Source organism: Mus musculus, chromosome 14, assembly GCF_000001635.26.
Source record: "Mus musculus strain C57BL/6J chromosome 14, GRCm38.p6 C57BL/6J".
NCBI classification, from domain to species: Eukaryota; Metazoa; Chordata; class Mammalia; order Rodentia; family Muridae; genus Mus; species Mus musculus.
Genome location: NC_000080.6, coordinates 56,886,033 through 56,902,537, shown reverse-complemented (window position 1 = coordinate 56,902,537; position 16,505 = coordinate 56,886,033). Strand labels below are relative to the sequence as shown.

The following is a 16,505-nucleotide window of genomic DNA, read 5'->3' as shown; positions in this document are numbered from 1 at the left end:
GAAACTCCAAAACTAACATGATAATATGAAAGCAAGGGGTCCACATCAGGTATCCCCCCACCCCCTTTGAGACAGAATCTTTACCTGGAACTCTCTGACTTTTTGGTCCTTGGATGCTCAGAAACCTTTTACTAGTTTTTCACAACCACCCAGTTTAAAAAGATTAGCAGGAAGGTTGGCACTACTGAGACTAGATCTGATCCCAGGCCAGATTTTGCTTTACCGAATTTTTTTAAATTAACATTTATCTTTATTTTTATTTATGGGTACGGTACTGAACGTATGCCACACGTGTACATTTATCCACGGGGCCAAAAGAAGGCATCAGATGTCCTGGAGCTGGCGTGACAGGCAGTTGTAAGCTGTTCAACAAGTCCTCTGAAATGTAGGAAACAATCTTGACCACTGAGTCGTCAATACTTCTCACCTCAAGTTTTAAATCTCTCACGTAATAGAGTTCACCAATTTGATTAGATTGACTGGATAGCAAGTTCCAAAGATCCTGCTGTGTCTCTTTCCATTGCTAGGATGACAGATACACACAGCTTCTTATGTGGGTGCTTAAACTCAGGTCCTCATGCTTGCATGCTTCTACAGCAAGCATTTTCTCATCTGGGCCATCACCCCAACCCCTGGTTATATAAATCCTAAAAGCCTGATTTAAAATCATAAAATACAAAGAGCTAATAGGATAGAGGACATAAATGGAATTATCACTTCAACTAATGGGTGACGGGGTAGAGAATGTGTTCACTGTTTATCATTTTCCTAATTTTTATATCACATGATTTTCATCTTTTAAGATGAATTTATTAGTGGGGAGGGGGACCCTTGGCTTTTATGTTTGAGATAAGGAGGGCCTTGCAGTTTGAGGTTACCCTGAGACCAGGCTAGTTCCATTATGGCTAAGGCTACACAGAAAACCCAGTCTCAAAAATACAATCAATCAATCAATCAGTAAAGATAGAGAGATAACAATAGAAAAAAAAAACATTATAGAAAAAATGTGTAATTGATAGTCAAAAACTTTACTCCAAAACACAGCTGAAAAGTATAAATTGAGTAACCATTAACTGGTGAAGAATCAAAAGATTTACAATGAGAGCTGAATATAATAGAAGTGTTCAACAGTGCTAATATCTTTACAGTGGAATACATTGACAATCCACAGATAAGCTTGAACATTCCTACTAACTAGGAACTCATAAATCATCCCATGACTTTGTGAATGAAAGATCTTCATTCTAAATTTACTTTACCTCTTTGGTGTCAGAAGAAGCAAAGCTATACACCAGGTGACTCCTATCTATTTTTCCATTAATTTAAATTTCTTTTAAAGACAATTCAGGTTTAAAAGATGTATGAATGTTTTATTACTCTATGAACTATAATCAGGAGGAAATTTAATCATAGTTAATTTACTATCACTCATATTTAGCTAGCAATTATCCATGACTTGCTTAACTTTATGAAATCCAAGTTCAAGCCCAGCATGAGCAACACAGAGACCCTGTCTCAAAATAAAAACAAATTATCATCATCTTCTCCCTTATAAGCTTACCAAAGTGAAAGCCTATCTCAAATTTAAAAAAAGAAAAACAAGAAAAAGAACACTTTCCCCTTTAGAAACCTACCTAAAAATTTTATAAGTACCATAAAGGAATCATAGGAGGCGAAGATAAATTTTCTACAACAAAAGAATACCAGCAATGTGTTTGCTGTACCTGCTATAGTTCCCAATAATTATAAATTCAAAATTAGTAATTCCTAATAAATTAGAAAAATTAGTTGTAAAATATTAATGTATCAAAACAAAATATCAAATAGAATATATTTAAAACACCATTACAGAATGATGAGAATAATCTTTTATTATCACAGTATAGCACAATTCGGGAAATAATATCCAGTAAAAATATCAAGTAAAGATGTAAGAGTGCTTGCTTATCTCAGGAAAACCCAGGCTCTATCCTCAGCATCACAAAAACCAGGCCCACTGTCAACATGCCTATGATCCAAGCATTGTAGAGCAGAAGTGGGGCTCTAAAGTCTTCTTGGCTATGCAATGAGTTTGAGGCCAGACTAGAGTACATGAACGAACAAGAACCAACAAAAAAAGAAAATAATGCTGGGCATGGTGGCGCACCCCTTTAATCCCAGCACTCGGGAGGCCGAGGCAGGCAGATTTCTGAGTTCGAGGCCAGCCTGGTCTACAAAGTGAGTTCCAGGACAGCCAGGGCTACACAGAGAAACCCTGTCTCGAAAAAAAACAAAAAACAAAACAAAACAAAACAAAAGACAGAAAGAAAGAAAAGAAAAATCTTCTCAAATCAATAAGGAACAAAGAAAAAAAATAACAAAAGCAGCACACTAACCCTAAATTCATAATGGAAGGAAAGGAGGAGGAGAATTACTAAAATGGAAAATAAAAATGGAGGTGTCATTACTAATTTTACAGAAATAGAATTTTTAAGAATAACACAAGCAAGTCATATACCAAACTGGATAACAAAGATAAAATTTCAAAAAAAAATCCTTAAAATTCACACAAAGGAAAAATATGAAATTTGAGTAGACAAAGTTGATTAAGTCAGTAATCAGAAACATCTCAGCAAAAAAGAAAAAGAAAAGTGAGGAGCAGGAGGGAGAAACTAAGAAATGGCTCAACAGTTAAAAGCACTGACAACCATCCATAAAGGGATCTGATGCCCTCTTCTGGTCTGACTTGTCTGGTGTGTCTGAAGACAGCCACAGTGTACTCATATTCATAAAATAAATATATCTTAAAAATAAATAAGTAAATAAATTAGGACAGATAGCTTTACTTATAAATTCTATCAACATTTCAAAATAACCAACAACTCTTAAACCTCTCCTAAAAATAATGAAAATGGACCCAGGCTGTCTTGGCACAGGCCTTCAATCCCAACAGGAGCAGGCAGATCTCAGTTCTAGGCCAGCCTAGTCCACAGAACAAGTTCCAGCACAGCAAGGTCTACACAGAAACCTTGTCTCAAAAAACCAACAATGATGATGATGATGGTGACGCTGGTGGTAGTGGTGACGGAGATGATGAAGAACAAGAACAAAAAGAAAAGGTGAACATTTCCAAACTCCTGTTTTGAATCCAGAATTACCTGGATATATATAATTCTAGCAAACACTTTATAGGTAACTTAAAGTTACTTTGTCATCTTTGCACAACACTAGCCCTGAAAGGCTGAGTAAAGACACTAATCTGCATATCAAACTCCAGAATAGTCAGGACTACATACAGAGAGGGACCCGGAGTCAAAAAACAAGCATACAAACAACAAAAAGACAGATTCAGAAGTCCTTAACAGAGAAGTGCGTAGGTGAATCATAAAGAATATGGCATACAAAGGATATTCCAGCATAAAAAAATTCACAGGAAAATGGATGAACTAGAGGAAATCATAGCCAGTGGTTACAGAATGTTCCATCACACTGTGGACCTCAACTGTGCTATTTACTGGAAAAACCTGTCTCTGGCTGTGGTGTGGCTCAGCCTTAGCACGCACCTTTAATTTCTCTAGCTTGAATACAGACAAGCCATTAGTACACACTTTTAATACCAAACAATGAAGTAAAGTTAGTTTGTAAAAGAAAGCACCCATGTTTGAAAGTGATGTCTAACTGAGTGGCAGACAAGGTTACAAATCAGAGAAAGATGTGACAGACTGGGATGCGCCCAACTCTCATGAGAGGAGACAGAAAAGGAAGCTCTTTTAGGAACAGTACAGAGAGAGAGGAAACAGTTGTACAGAGATTACAGAGAGACAGAGAGAACAAACTAGACACATGTGAAGGCAGAATGAGAGGCAGAGAATGAGAAGCCAGAAGATTAGAACATATTAACAAAGTTAGTATGAAGCCAAGCAGAGAAATTCAGGAGACACCAAAAGAGAAAAGCCAGATTAAATCAGTCAGCTTAGAAAAGAGTTTAAGAGCCGGGTGTGGTGGCGCACGCCTATAATCCCAGCACTGGGGAGGCAGAGGCAGGCGGATTTCTGAGTTTTGAGGCCAGCCTGGTCTACAAAGTGAGTTCCAGAATAGCCAGGGCTAAACAGAGAAACCCTGTCTCGAAAAACCAAAATAGAAAAAAAAAAAAAAAAAAAAAAAAAAAAACTAGAAAAGAGTTTAAGCTAAAACAGCTGAGTTGAACCAGCAAGCCAGAGTTCAGAAAGAGAAAGGGTAAACTTGTTCAGCAGTAATTCTCAGATACTGAAAACATTCTAGGCCTAGACTAGATTACACAGAGACTGGAAGATTCCAGGACTAGGCCCAAGTTAGCAGAGGGAGGCAGTCAGCTTCCAAGACAACAACTACGGCAGGAGAATAAAAGTTACTTTTACAGCCAGTCCTGAGCTTTCTTTCATATATGGAAACAAAAAGCAGAAAGATGGCCTGAAGAGGAAAAAAACTCGAAAAACTGGTCTTTCATTTATACCATATACAATCTATAAATAAATCTCAAAAAGAAACAAGATCTAAATAGAAGTCAACTAAAAAACTCTGAGAGAAAATTTCATACCACTGGATTTGTCATTCTGGATATCACCAAACAGTTAAGGAAAAAACACACTTAACTGTTCAAGATTCACAATAGTGTGCAAAGAGTATTACCAAGGAAATGAAGACAAAGAAGAGAGAAAATACCTCCGAATCAGAAACCAACAAGGAAAGAGAGGTAGGTAGGAAGAGGTGTAGGAAGGTGAGCAGTGCAACGTAAAAAGAACAGAGTACTTAAATAAGACACTGTGCCACAAGACACACAAATGACTCATCATCAAATCAAAAGGTGGCCCATTATCAGCCATTGGGCAAATGTATATGAAGCCAAGAAATCTCAACTTGATGGCCTACTATCTGTAATCTCAGAGCTCTGGAGATTGAGTGAGTGTTTCAGGCCAACCTGAGCTACATTTTGATGTCTTAAAAAAACTATCCAAAAGGACCAGCAAAATAGCACTTGCTAGTGCTTGGTGACAAGCCTGACCACCTGAAACACACAGAAGGAGACAATCATAGAAGGAGAGAATCAGATCCATTACAAACCAGCTGTCATTTCTTTCAAAAACTACCATTAATTAAATGTGCAAGCTTTCTACTCTACTCAGAGTATGTCCTTCAAAATATTCCATAATGTTTGCCACATATGCAAATACATGTTTTTTTGTTTTGTTTGTTTGTTTGTTTGCTTTTTTTTTTTTCGAGACAAGGTTTCTCTGTGTAGCCCTGGCTGTCCTGGAACTCACATTGTAGACCAGGCTGGCCTCCAACTCAGAAATCCGCCTGCCTCGGCCTCCCGAGTACTGGGATTAAAGGTGTGCGCCACCACCACCTGGCTGTAACTTTTTTAATTACTGAAAAGAATGAAAAAAAAATCAAATCTCCTTAGCACTGTTGAAAATGTAAAATAGGGGCTGGTGAAATGGCTCAGCAGGTAAGAGCACCTGACTGCTCTTCCAAAGGTCCTTAGTTCAAATCCCAGCAACCACATGGTGGCTCACAACCATCCCTAACAAGATCTGACACCCTCTTCTGGTGTGTCAGAAGACAGCAACAGTGTACTTACATATAATAAATAAATAAATCTTTAAAAAAAAAAAAAGAAAAAGAAAATGTAAAATAATGTAGCTATTTTTTACCAAAGGAAAAAAGATATATAGTTCAGTTGGTAGAGGTCTCACATAGTTATAGATAAACCCTGAATCTAATCCCAGCATAAACCTGGTGTGGTGTTCCACACATGGAGTCCACCCTGAGAGAGCAGAAGCCACAAGATCAGAAGCTTCAGTAATCACAGAGGCAGAGGCAGGCAGATCTCTGAGCTCAGGGCCAGCCTGGTCCACAGAGCAAGTTCCAGGATCATCAGCGCTATATAGAGAAACCCTGTCTTGAGGGGGGTATTAGGTGGGGGGTGGGGGTGTATGAAGAATGACTTTATTAAAAATTGTATTATGATAGGTGTGCACATGAATTATATGTATGTATCTATGTATATGTCCGTACCGGGCACACATATGGTACACATACATACATGTAGGCAAAACACTGATACACATAAAATAAAAATAAACCTAAAAGCCGTGTGTGGTGACACACGCCTTTAATCTCAACACTCCGGATGCAGAGGCAGGTGGATTTCTGAGTTTGAGGCCAGCCTGGTCACTACAAAGTGAGTTCCAGGACAGCCAGGGCTACACAGAGAAACCCTTTCTCGAAAAACCAAAAAAAAAAAAAAAAAAAAAAAAAAAAAACCTAAAACTTTTTAAGTAATAATAAATATTTTTTAAATGTCACAAATTTTTAAAGGAAAAAAATGAATGACCAATTAGGGGAAAAAACAAAGACATTAAAGTTTCTCCAATACTCCCACTGAAAAATCAGTACAGAAAATCTGTGACCAAATGTAGGCGGGCTTCCCCTAACAGCAGCAAAATCCATTCAGATTCAGCTTTACTCTGATGCCATCTCTGTAGAGACATCAGATCCCATAGGCTGAGGACTCATGTATCTTCCAGTCAGCACAGAGATCTTTGAGATTCATAATGCCAAGAAACAGGGACCAAATAGTACTTTAACTGAAAATAATACTTTTCAGCCGGGCAGTGGTTAGCGCACTTGGGAGGCAGAGGCAGGTGAATTTCTGAGTCAGAGGCCAGCCTGGTCTACAAAGTGAGTTCCAGGACAGCCAGGGCTACACAGAGAAACCCTGTCTCGAAAAAAGAAAGAAAGAAAGAAAGAAAGAAAGAAAGAAAGAAAGAAAGAAAGAAAGAAAGAAAGAAAGAAAGAGAGAGAGAGAGAGAAAGAGAGAGAGAGAGAGAGAGAGAGAGAAAGGGAAAGAAAGGAGAAGAGAAGAGAAGAGAAGAGAAGAGAAGAGAGTACTTTTCAGTTAAAAGTGAACATATAAACAGATGAAAATAGGCACCAAGGGGCGGAGCAGTTATGAACACTGGGCTACTTACTCTTCCAGAGGATCTAGATAGATCCAGAGGATCTATCAGCACCCACAAGGATAACACACACATCTCTAACTCTCCAACTACAGAGAATCAGACACCCTCTTCTGGCCTCCATGGGCACCAGACAAACAAAGTACACAAACACTAGGACAAAATACCCATACACATAAAATAATAAGACAGTAATTTTTTAAAACCTAAAAAAAAAGCTACCAAGAATAAAAGAACTACTTGTATTAAGTAAATACAAATTTAAATTCTGAAGAGTACCTATCTTATTATACTGACCAAGGTAAAAAGGCTCAATGAACACTTTTACATTCTACTGTGTATGGTCCTCTGAAAGAGCAGGAAGAGTCCTTGACCGCTGAGTCATTTCCACCCATGATACTATCCTTTTGTTTTTATGTATTTGTTTTAACACAGGATCTCACTATATATCCTCAGCTAGCCTGACATTCATGTACAGCAAGCTGGCATGGAATTTACAGACCTACCTGCCTCTATCTCTGAGTTCTGTAATTAAAGGTGTGTACCACCTACACCCCTCCCCCCCACAAAAAAAAACTGAAAAGAAAAACTGCCTTAAAAACTATGACAAGAGAACAATTGGGAAGACACCCAACATCAACCTTAGGCCTAAACACACACACACACAACCAAATGTACATGTAAATAAATACAACACACATAGCCATGAAGAAATGTTTATTCATAGCCAAGAATAGAAGTTATTTCTTCTAGTTTTCAATGGAATGTTAGTAACTTAAAATAGGAAAATCCTAGTCAGGCAAGCTAACAAATTCCTACAATCCCAGTACTTAGAAAGGAGGCTAGGGTCAATATGGGCATAATGATACCCTATATCCTAGTCAGTCTCGGCTGCCAACGTGACATAGTCTAGAGTAATCAAAGGGAGAGTTGCAACTGTTCAAATCAATTTGGTCTGTGCTTGTCTTGACTGATGACTGATATGAGAGGGCCCAGCCCAACATGGGCAGCAACACATCTCTGGGGCAGGTGAGCCTGGGCTATGTAAGAAAACTAGATAGCTGGACAGTGGTGGCACATGCCTTTAATCCTAGCACTCTGTAGGCAGAGGCAGGTAAATCTCTGTAAGTTCAAATTATAGTGAATTCAATGATAGTCAAAGCTACATAAACACTGCCTTGAAAAACAAAAAAAAAAGAAAAGAAAACTAGATAAACATGAATATGTGAGCAAGCCAGAGATTGAGCAAGGAAAAAGTGTTCCTCTGTGGTTTCTGCTTCAAGTTTGTGTCCCAACTTCCCTCAACGATGGGATGTATCCTTAAAAGTACAAGCCAAACGAATCCTTCTTCAAAATTGCCCTGGGTAAGAGTATTTTATACACAGCAGCAGCAACAACAACAACAACAAGGCAAAACAGAACTGAATCTGGTATTAGGAGTGAGGTTGTAGCTACAATGAACCTCACCATACAGCTTTTTATGCTTTTGGACTATTTAGCTAGAGCATTATGGGGAATTTTCAAACTTTAAGTTGGAAAGCTATTGCAAACCAGTGCTTAATAAATGGACTAGGGGCTGGTGAGATGGCTCAGCGGGTAAGAGCGCCGACTGCTCTTCCAAAGGTCCTGAGTTCAAATCCCAGCAACCACATGGTGGCTCACAACCATCCGTAACAAAATCAGATGCCTCTTCAGGAGTGTCTAAGACAGCTACAGTGTACTTACATATAATAAATAAATATTAAATAAATAAATAAGTAGACTAGAATGGACCTTGGAAGATAAAAATGTTCAAACTTTTGTCTTGTCTGACATTTCAGAGGGAAGAAAGACTATTAATAGAATTGTGCTGTATTTTGAATTATCGTTCTGTGGTTCCTGATCAACTAGGACTGAATAATCATTAGTGATGAATAAGAGGTCAGTATCACTAAAGCAACTCTTCAGGTAGTTATTTCTTCAGTGTCAGCATACAGAAGGGAGTTGGAGGGTGGACTCAACGTGACACCAAGGCTGCATCCATCATCCAACTGGTAGTCAAAACTAGGCAACTCATAAGAATCAGTCCACCTTGTACTGGTTCTGAAGGCATCAAAGTTAGGATTGAAAGATTCATGGAAAGTGGCTGAGGCCTGGCACCGTGTGGTAGAGGTAGAGTCAATAGAGAGGCCAGGAGAAGTCATCAATGAAAGTGTGGTCAGAGTTGCAGTGGAGAATTAAGATGCCAGAGACCCACAGCCATAAAACTTTCAGAGAACAGTATCAAGTGTGAAGCAGAGCTGGCCTGACCCTCTAAACACAAGTTATATGCTCTGTGGATGACACAACTAAAGAGGTAAACTGTCAAGCCATTTGGAGTCCAGAAGGTGACTGAGATGCCAAACACTGAGCTTCAGAATTTGGACTGCAGGATTTCGGATTGCTTTGATCTAGTATAAATATGCCTAGTTCTTCCCACTGAGAAGAATGGATATTACTGGTTTTTAATTTTATAGAGTTAAGAGACTTTGGACTTTTTAAAGAGATTAAACTTTTCAAGTATTGGAAATTTTTAAAGACTGTGACTTTGAAAATTGGACATTTTATCTTATGACACTAAGAAGATCTTATAAACAAGGAAAGAGTTCAAAGACTATGGCTTCAAGTGGTATGTTTATGTGTCAAGTGGACAAGGAATGGAGTATCCTAGTTATTTAGTTTCAGCTGTCAATGTTAACACAGCCTGGAGTCATTTAAGTATCAAATGAAGAGCTGCCCAGATCAGATTGTACCATGCCATGTCTGTGAGGAATTGTCTTGATTTATATGTTTGATGTGGGAGGGCCCAGCCCACTCTAAACAACACCATCTCTGAGCAGGGAGGCCTAGGCTGTTTAAAACTAGCTGAATAGGGCTTTAATAGCACTCTGTAACCAAAAGCAGAGGCGGGCAGATCTCTATGAGTTTGAGTGCAGCCTGGTCTACATAGGAAGTTCCAAGCCAGAAAAGCTATACATTGAAATTCTGTCCAAAAAGAAAAAAGAAGCAGGGCATGGAGGCACATGCCTTTAATCCCAGCACTCTGGAGGCAGAGGCAGGTGGATTTCTGAGTAGGTCAGCTTGGTCTACAAAGTGAATTCCAGGACAGCCAGGGCTACACAGAGAAACCCTGTCTCAAGAAAAAAAGAGAAGAAAGAGAAGAAAGAGAGGAAGGAAGGAAGGAAGGAAGGAAGGAAGGAAGGAAGGAAGGAAGAAAAAGAAAGAAGAGGAGGAAGGGGAGGACAGAGGAAAAGGGGGAGAGAGAGGAGAAAAACAATCCAGCAAGCAACATTCCTTCTTGGTTCCTACCCTGACTTCCTTCAATGATAAACTGCGACCTACAAGTATAAAATAAATGAATCCTTTCCTCCTCTAAGTTGTTTTTTGATCTGTGTTTTAATCACAGCAAGAAGAAAGATAGGAACTGTGTCTGAAAAAAACAATAAAAAAATACAAACAAACCACAAATCACACCATGTGATCAAGTATTTGTGGTACCTGATCAATTTTCTAACACTAAAATGGAATTTTTTTGTTGTTGTTTGTTTTCTAGACAGGATTTCTCTGTGTAGCCCTGGCTGTCCTGGAACTCACTTTGTAGACCAGGCTGGCCTCGAACTCAGAAATCCACCTGCCTCTGCCTCCCAAGTGCTGGGATTAAAGGCATGTGCCACCACTGCCTGGCTAAAATGGATTTTTAATGGTGAACAAAAAGTATTTTAACTTCATTTGAGAACTGATACGTTTTTTTTAAACAAGTTATTCATTTTGATGTGCATTGGTGTTTTGCTGAATTATATAGTATTTCTTACATTTTTTTTTTTGTCTGTGTGAGGATGCCAGATCCTCTAGAAACAAGTTATAGACAGTTGTGAGCTACCATGTGAGTGCTGGAAATTGAACCCAGGTCCTCTGGAAAAATGGTCAGTGCTCTTAATCGCTGAGCCACCTCTCCAGTTGCTAAACTGATATGCTTTTAAACAAAATAAAAGGTGTGCTATAATTCACCCTTTAAGATGATCAACTGTCTTTTTTACGATGAATTTAGCACAGGCACCAATGAGGATGCACTTGCTATTTCTATGTTCAAAAAAAAAAAAGTCAATTATTTTAAAACTAAAATATCCATCCAGGTACAACAAAATTGTCTAGATTATATACAAAAAAAATATACTGTAATGTTGCTCTGTACCTCATTCTTCAAACTTATGCATTTATCCAGCAACAATTTTTTTCTCACTGGCAACTTTATGAGTTACATGTACTTAGATCTGCACAGCTTTTGGATTTGAGTATCCTTGTTGTATACAGTTGCATGGAGTCCAGGCAATCTATTTCCTAATGAGAGATGGTCAAGAAAGACGGTCTGTCTCTGTCTGTCTGTCTGTCTGTCTGTCTCTCTCAGGGTATCAAGATACACTGAGGTGGATTACACATAGAATTCCAGCAGGACAAGAAATTAGTTTGAGCTTTCCTTACAATACCTAAAGACATAAAGATTCTTAAGATTTCTTATAAGAGCCATTTAACATAATAAACTATGTGTTGATGTTATCAGTGAACTGGGGACAGATATCAAAGCATAAAGAAACTATACCACATCTTTTGACAACAAAGAATTATATATTCTTTCTTACATTTTTTCCTATCACAGTAATACCAGTGCATGTTATATGAGCCAAAGATTCATTTTGTCACAATAGCACTGTTTGTATACTTCTGTACCTCAAACAAGCAAAACAGAATAAAAGCCTACAAAATAAATCCAATTATACAGATTTACGGTCTGACAAGATCATATCCATGAGAGCTGGAAATGTTCTATGTCAGCTTCTGTGGAGGACCAAAGTGGCTGACAAAGGACTGATGGAGTCAGGCCATGTCCAGGGGCACCTACCTATAATCCTAGCACCAAGACTGAAGCAAGAGAACTGCTGTAAAGTCTAGGCCAGCCTGAGCAACATTTACACACAAACACACACACACTCACACCCTTCAAGACTGTCTCAAAAAACAATCAAACAAAAAAACACCACTATGAAAGAGGAAGGCTGGAGGGAGGCCCAGCTATTAAAGGCCAGGCTTACAATCAAAGATCTAAGAAGGGAGGAGGGAAGATAAGTTAATCATTCATGGAAAAATAACAACAGCCACATGAAAGGTCCTGAAACTTAGTATCAGAATGACTTAGTTCCTAAAAGGACTTCACACTCATTCGAGGTTTATAGTCGAGCTAGGCACTGAGGTGGACACCTGCAAGCCCAGGACTTGGAAGGCTGAGGCAGGTGTATCTCTCTGAGTTTGGGCCACCTTGGTCCACAAAGTGAGTTCCAGAACTATATCGTAAAACCTCATCTCCAATAATAATAAAGTTCCTTCAGACATATACTGAAAAAAATTATACTGATACAAACAGCCTATACTGGTGTTGAAATAAGGTGGTAAAAAATCTAAATGAAGCAGATCATAGTGGCACATGCCTGTAATCCACCAACTAGAAAAAGAGGCAAAAAGAATACCCCCAAAGAAGGCTGGAGAGGTGGCTCACAACCACCGGTAATGAGATCTGATGCCCTCTTCTGGTGTATCTGAAGACAGCTACAGTGTACTTAGATATAATAATAAATAAATTTAAAAAAAAAAGAAGACCCCCCCCAAAGACATCATGTGCTACACAGTGAACTCAAGGCCAGTCTGGACCATAATCCTAGTCTAAATTAAATAAATAAGTAAATAAATAAATACCAACTGTTAACTATTCACCCACCCCTCAGAGAGTTCCTCTATGTCACCCAGGCTATGCTGGAACTCACTCTACAGACCAGGCTGGCCTCAAACTCACAGATTCTTCTGCCTCCTGAGTGCTGGGATTAAAGGTGGGCACCACCACCATCTAGCATTTTCTATTTTTTTTTTTAAAAGAACTGAACAGGATTCAAGCACTTTTTATGTTTCCACTTCCAAGCAAGAAAAGGTTATTCTGACTCAGTTTAAGTTTGAGATCTCCGACATGAGAATCCAGTCCAGTCCAGCTGCTGATGGTGGGCTCTGTCGCCACACTGCTTTGTGTTCAGAACCTGCTTCACTGGGTCCTTCCCAGGATCCTTCTACGCCTACTCCCTCCTCTGCAAATTCAGAGTAAAGACAGTGTTCAGAAGGGGAAAATATTATTAGCTATACTACCAAGTTCTCCTGTGGATTAAATTACTTAATACAAGTTTAAAACGTTTAACAATGGGTTGGAGAGATGGCTCAGCAGTTATAAAGTACAGTTTCCAGTACCCACATAGTGGCTCACAACAGCCAATACCTTTTTCTGACATCCTTGGCCACAAAGTACATGTATGTCACACATACATTCAAACAGGTAAAACAATCATACACATTAAAAATAAATCCAAGCCGGGCGTGGTGGCGCACGCCTTTAATCCCAGCACTCCAGAGGCAGAGGCAGGCAGATTTCTGAGTTTGAGGCCAGCCTGGTCTACAGAGTGAGTTCCAAGACAGCCAGGGCTACACAGAGAAACCCTGTCCCAAAAAACCAAAATAAATAAATCCAAAGTAACCATAAGCATCTATACTTATAACACACCTTTAAAAGTATACAAGTAACAACAGGAGCTGTACTGGGCTCAAGAGTAATATTTGGGGCTAGAACTGTAGCATAGTTGGTGAGGTGCTTGCTAGCGTGCAGGAAGCTGGGTTTGATTCCCAGCACCACATAAATATAACAAGAGGACACAAGTCATAGCACTTGGGAAGTTGAGACTGAGGGATCACAAGTTCAAAGTCATTCTAGGCTACGCAACAAAAGTTCAAGGTCAACCTGGGATACATTAGATGCCATCTCAAAATAAGTGATAGGGCCTGCAAGATGGCTGAATGGATAGAGGGGCCTGCTACATGAGCCTAACAACCTGGCTTGGATTCACTGAACCAATTAGACAGTGAAGGGTAGAACCAACTCCAAAAGTTGTCCTGACCTACACACTGGTGCTCTGGCATGTGCACCAACACAAACACACCATGCACTCACACACTATAAAAATTTTTAGAAATCCATAAAAAGCGTGACATAATAGAGAACTGGTCAACACCAGAGATGAAAGACTAAGTAGAGGACTGCACAGGTCTAAGCAGCATCTACTTGGTAAGATGAAAACAACAGATGCAAAGAACATGAAAGATCTAGAAACACGTCCACCTTCATGGTCAAATTCTGTCACTCAGACCAGGCATAAAAAGTTAAGCAGCTCTCCATAGTTGTCCATTACCAGAGGTCCATTAACCATGATGACAAGAAAAATGTCAAAAATGGTTGCATGCACTTCAAACCAAATAACATTAATTCCCACTCTGTAACTCTAGAGGGCACCAGAAATATGCCCTCCTTCCCAACACCCCTCCTCCCCACCGGTAACGTGAGCAGCTGCAGAAGCCCGTCGTCTGGTTGCTGAGGTTGGTATTGCAGCAGCAGAAGCGATGTCTGCAGCGGTGCAAACAGCAGCGCCCACTCCCAGCTGCCTCACCAGGCATCACTGGAGTTTCTCCCCGACAGCAGCTGCCACCCAAGAGAAGGCTCCTCCCCTTAAGAACAACCAGGAGGGCCAAATCCTATAGCTGAACCCCTATAATCCAACCACGTCCTCTGTTAATAAGCAAATTAGAAGAAAAGGACTCACAATGGTGTTTTCCTCACTTTCTGCCAAAGATGCACCAGATAGGGTTGAACGAAATTTCTGGTCCTGGGATAAAAGAGAAAAAAAAAAAGGGGGGGGGGAGAGAAATGGATGAACACCCAATCTGGTAGGAGCACCAAGCCGATTTCACCAGGAGGAGGCAGAGAAGGGACTAAGGGGTCAAGGAGGTTTGGCCCTTCTATTATTACCCCAAAGCCCACGCAAAACAGCCTACTACTTACTACCCAAGTGGAGTGAAATATTTTATTTGGAGCCAAAGCCCATGTGTAAGCCTCAATCTGCAGGGAAAGGGACCTGAGGGCACCAAGCCTGCTATGGGGTAGGGAGGGGGAAGGGCAAACATTGCCCCGACGCCAGCAAGGGACTTGCACTCCCTCGCAAGTATTACCACCACGGTTATTCCAGTCAAACTCAGCACCAATTTACAGGTAAAAACCAGTTTATGTCAACGATGGGCTGATATTGCCCATATTTGCCCCAAGCAGTTGCCCTGGGCCCGAGGTTTGCCCCCCCTGCAGTCCGAGACCGGCAGCGCTGCCTCCCCGTCCGCCATTAGAGACCCAGCCAAACAATACGTGAGGAGCAAGAGCCGCGCAGCACAGCGCCGGGGAGGAGACCAGCGACGAAGAGGACGCCGCAAGACTCAAAAGGCACCCCTTGCCATCGAAAACTTGGGGTCTCGGTTGGACAGACAGGGTGGGAGTGCAGCCCCCAGGCGGGAGGGCCAAAGGGCCCCTCCCCGGCCCGCCCGGCCGCCCGCAGCACAGAAAGGAAAACACCCCACGACCTCCGGCCGCTGCCGCCCGCACCTCGAGGCCCCCGCGCCCCCCGCCCCCGGCGACCGCCTCACCCAGCCAGCCCTGCCGCGCCCGCGCTCCCTCACCCCTCGGGCCGCACGCGAAGCCGCCCTGGACATCAGCGCGGCCCCCAGCGCACCCTCAGGCCCCGACGCAGCAGCCGCGACACCGGCCGCCGCGGGCTGTTAAGCCCGGCTCGGTGGGAGGCTCCCGACGCTGCCCTCACCCATCTCCGCCTCCCCAGTCGCCCCCGCCTCCGCCTCCTCCTCCCGAGGCTGCGCTGCTCCCAGCCACCCCCACTCTCCGCGGCCCTCGACAGGAAAGACGGCGGGGAGAAGCCTCACCGGGTTCTGGCTGCAGCTCCGCGGAACGAACCTCCCCTCCCCCGGCCCACCCCCCTTCGGCGACACGCACAACTCCGCTCGGTCCAGTCCCGGCTTTAGCGCTGGTGAGGAGGAGGCAGAGGAGGCGGTGGCACGGCGGGGCCCGGAGAGGCCCCGCCCTCCGCACGCTCATTGGCTGATGGCGTGGGCGGCACGGAATGCCTCGGGCAGGCTCCATTGGCCCAGTCGGCCTTCTTTCAGGACCCTCCTCGGTGAGGTAGTCACGGCGGCTGTCCGTCAGACCTGGGCCACGCCCTCGGGCCTACCGGCCCCCCCCCCCCCGCGGGCTGGGCCGGCCCTCCCTCCCTCCCTCTTTCCCTCCCTCCCTCCCTCCGTGCCCCCGCCCCGCCCCCACTCGCGGGGTCCGCCCGGGTCAGGAGCCCGAGTGGCGCTGCCCGCAGTTCGGCTCGCGCTTCGGCCCTGGGGGCGGGCGGTCTTCGTCGAGGCTTCCCGTGGGCCCGGGATCGGGACACTGGGTCTCGGCCTCCAGACGGTCGCCGCGGCCCTTTGCGACTCTGCTCGAGGAGAAACGCGGCCTCGATGTCCCGGTGTCCTCCCTGTCCAGGCCCCCAAGACCCGGGCGACTGGCGAGCCCGGCAGTGCCTGCGGCGGACCGAGGGGGCGAGC

The 16,505-nt window shown here is 42.5% G+C and overlaps 1 protein-coding gene across 7 annotated transcripts in view; it reads right to left on the bottom strand.

Annotated features, from left to right (window-relative positions):
• The window catches only part of Zmym2 (zinc finger, MYM-type 2), a 75,830-nt gene extending 59,821 nt beyond the window's left edge, over positions 1-16,009 (bottom strand). For 2 of the 7 annotated variants that reach the window (NM_029498.4, NM_177627.3), the window contains exons 1-2: positions 15,840-15,935; positions 14,681-14,743 (exon numbers count right to left, since the gene is read on the bottom strand). The gene's annotated coding sequence lies outside the window, so the exon portion shown is untranslated. Of the gene's footprint in view, positions 1-14,680; positions 14,744-15,581 lie in introns of all 7 variants that reach the window. The other 5 variants (XM_011245219.3, XM_030248091.1, XM_011245220.3 and 2 more) reach the window with 4 other exon arrangements.
• Between the last annotated feature and the right edge of the window lie 496 nt (positions 16,010-16,505).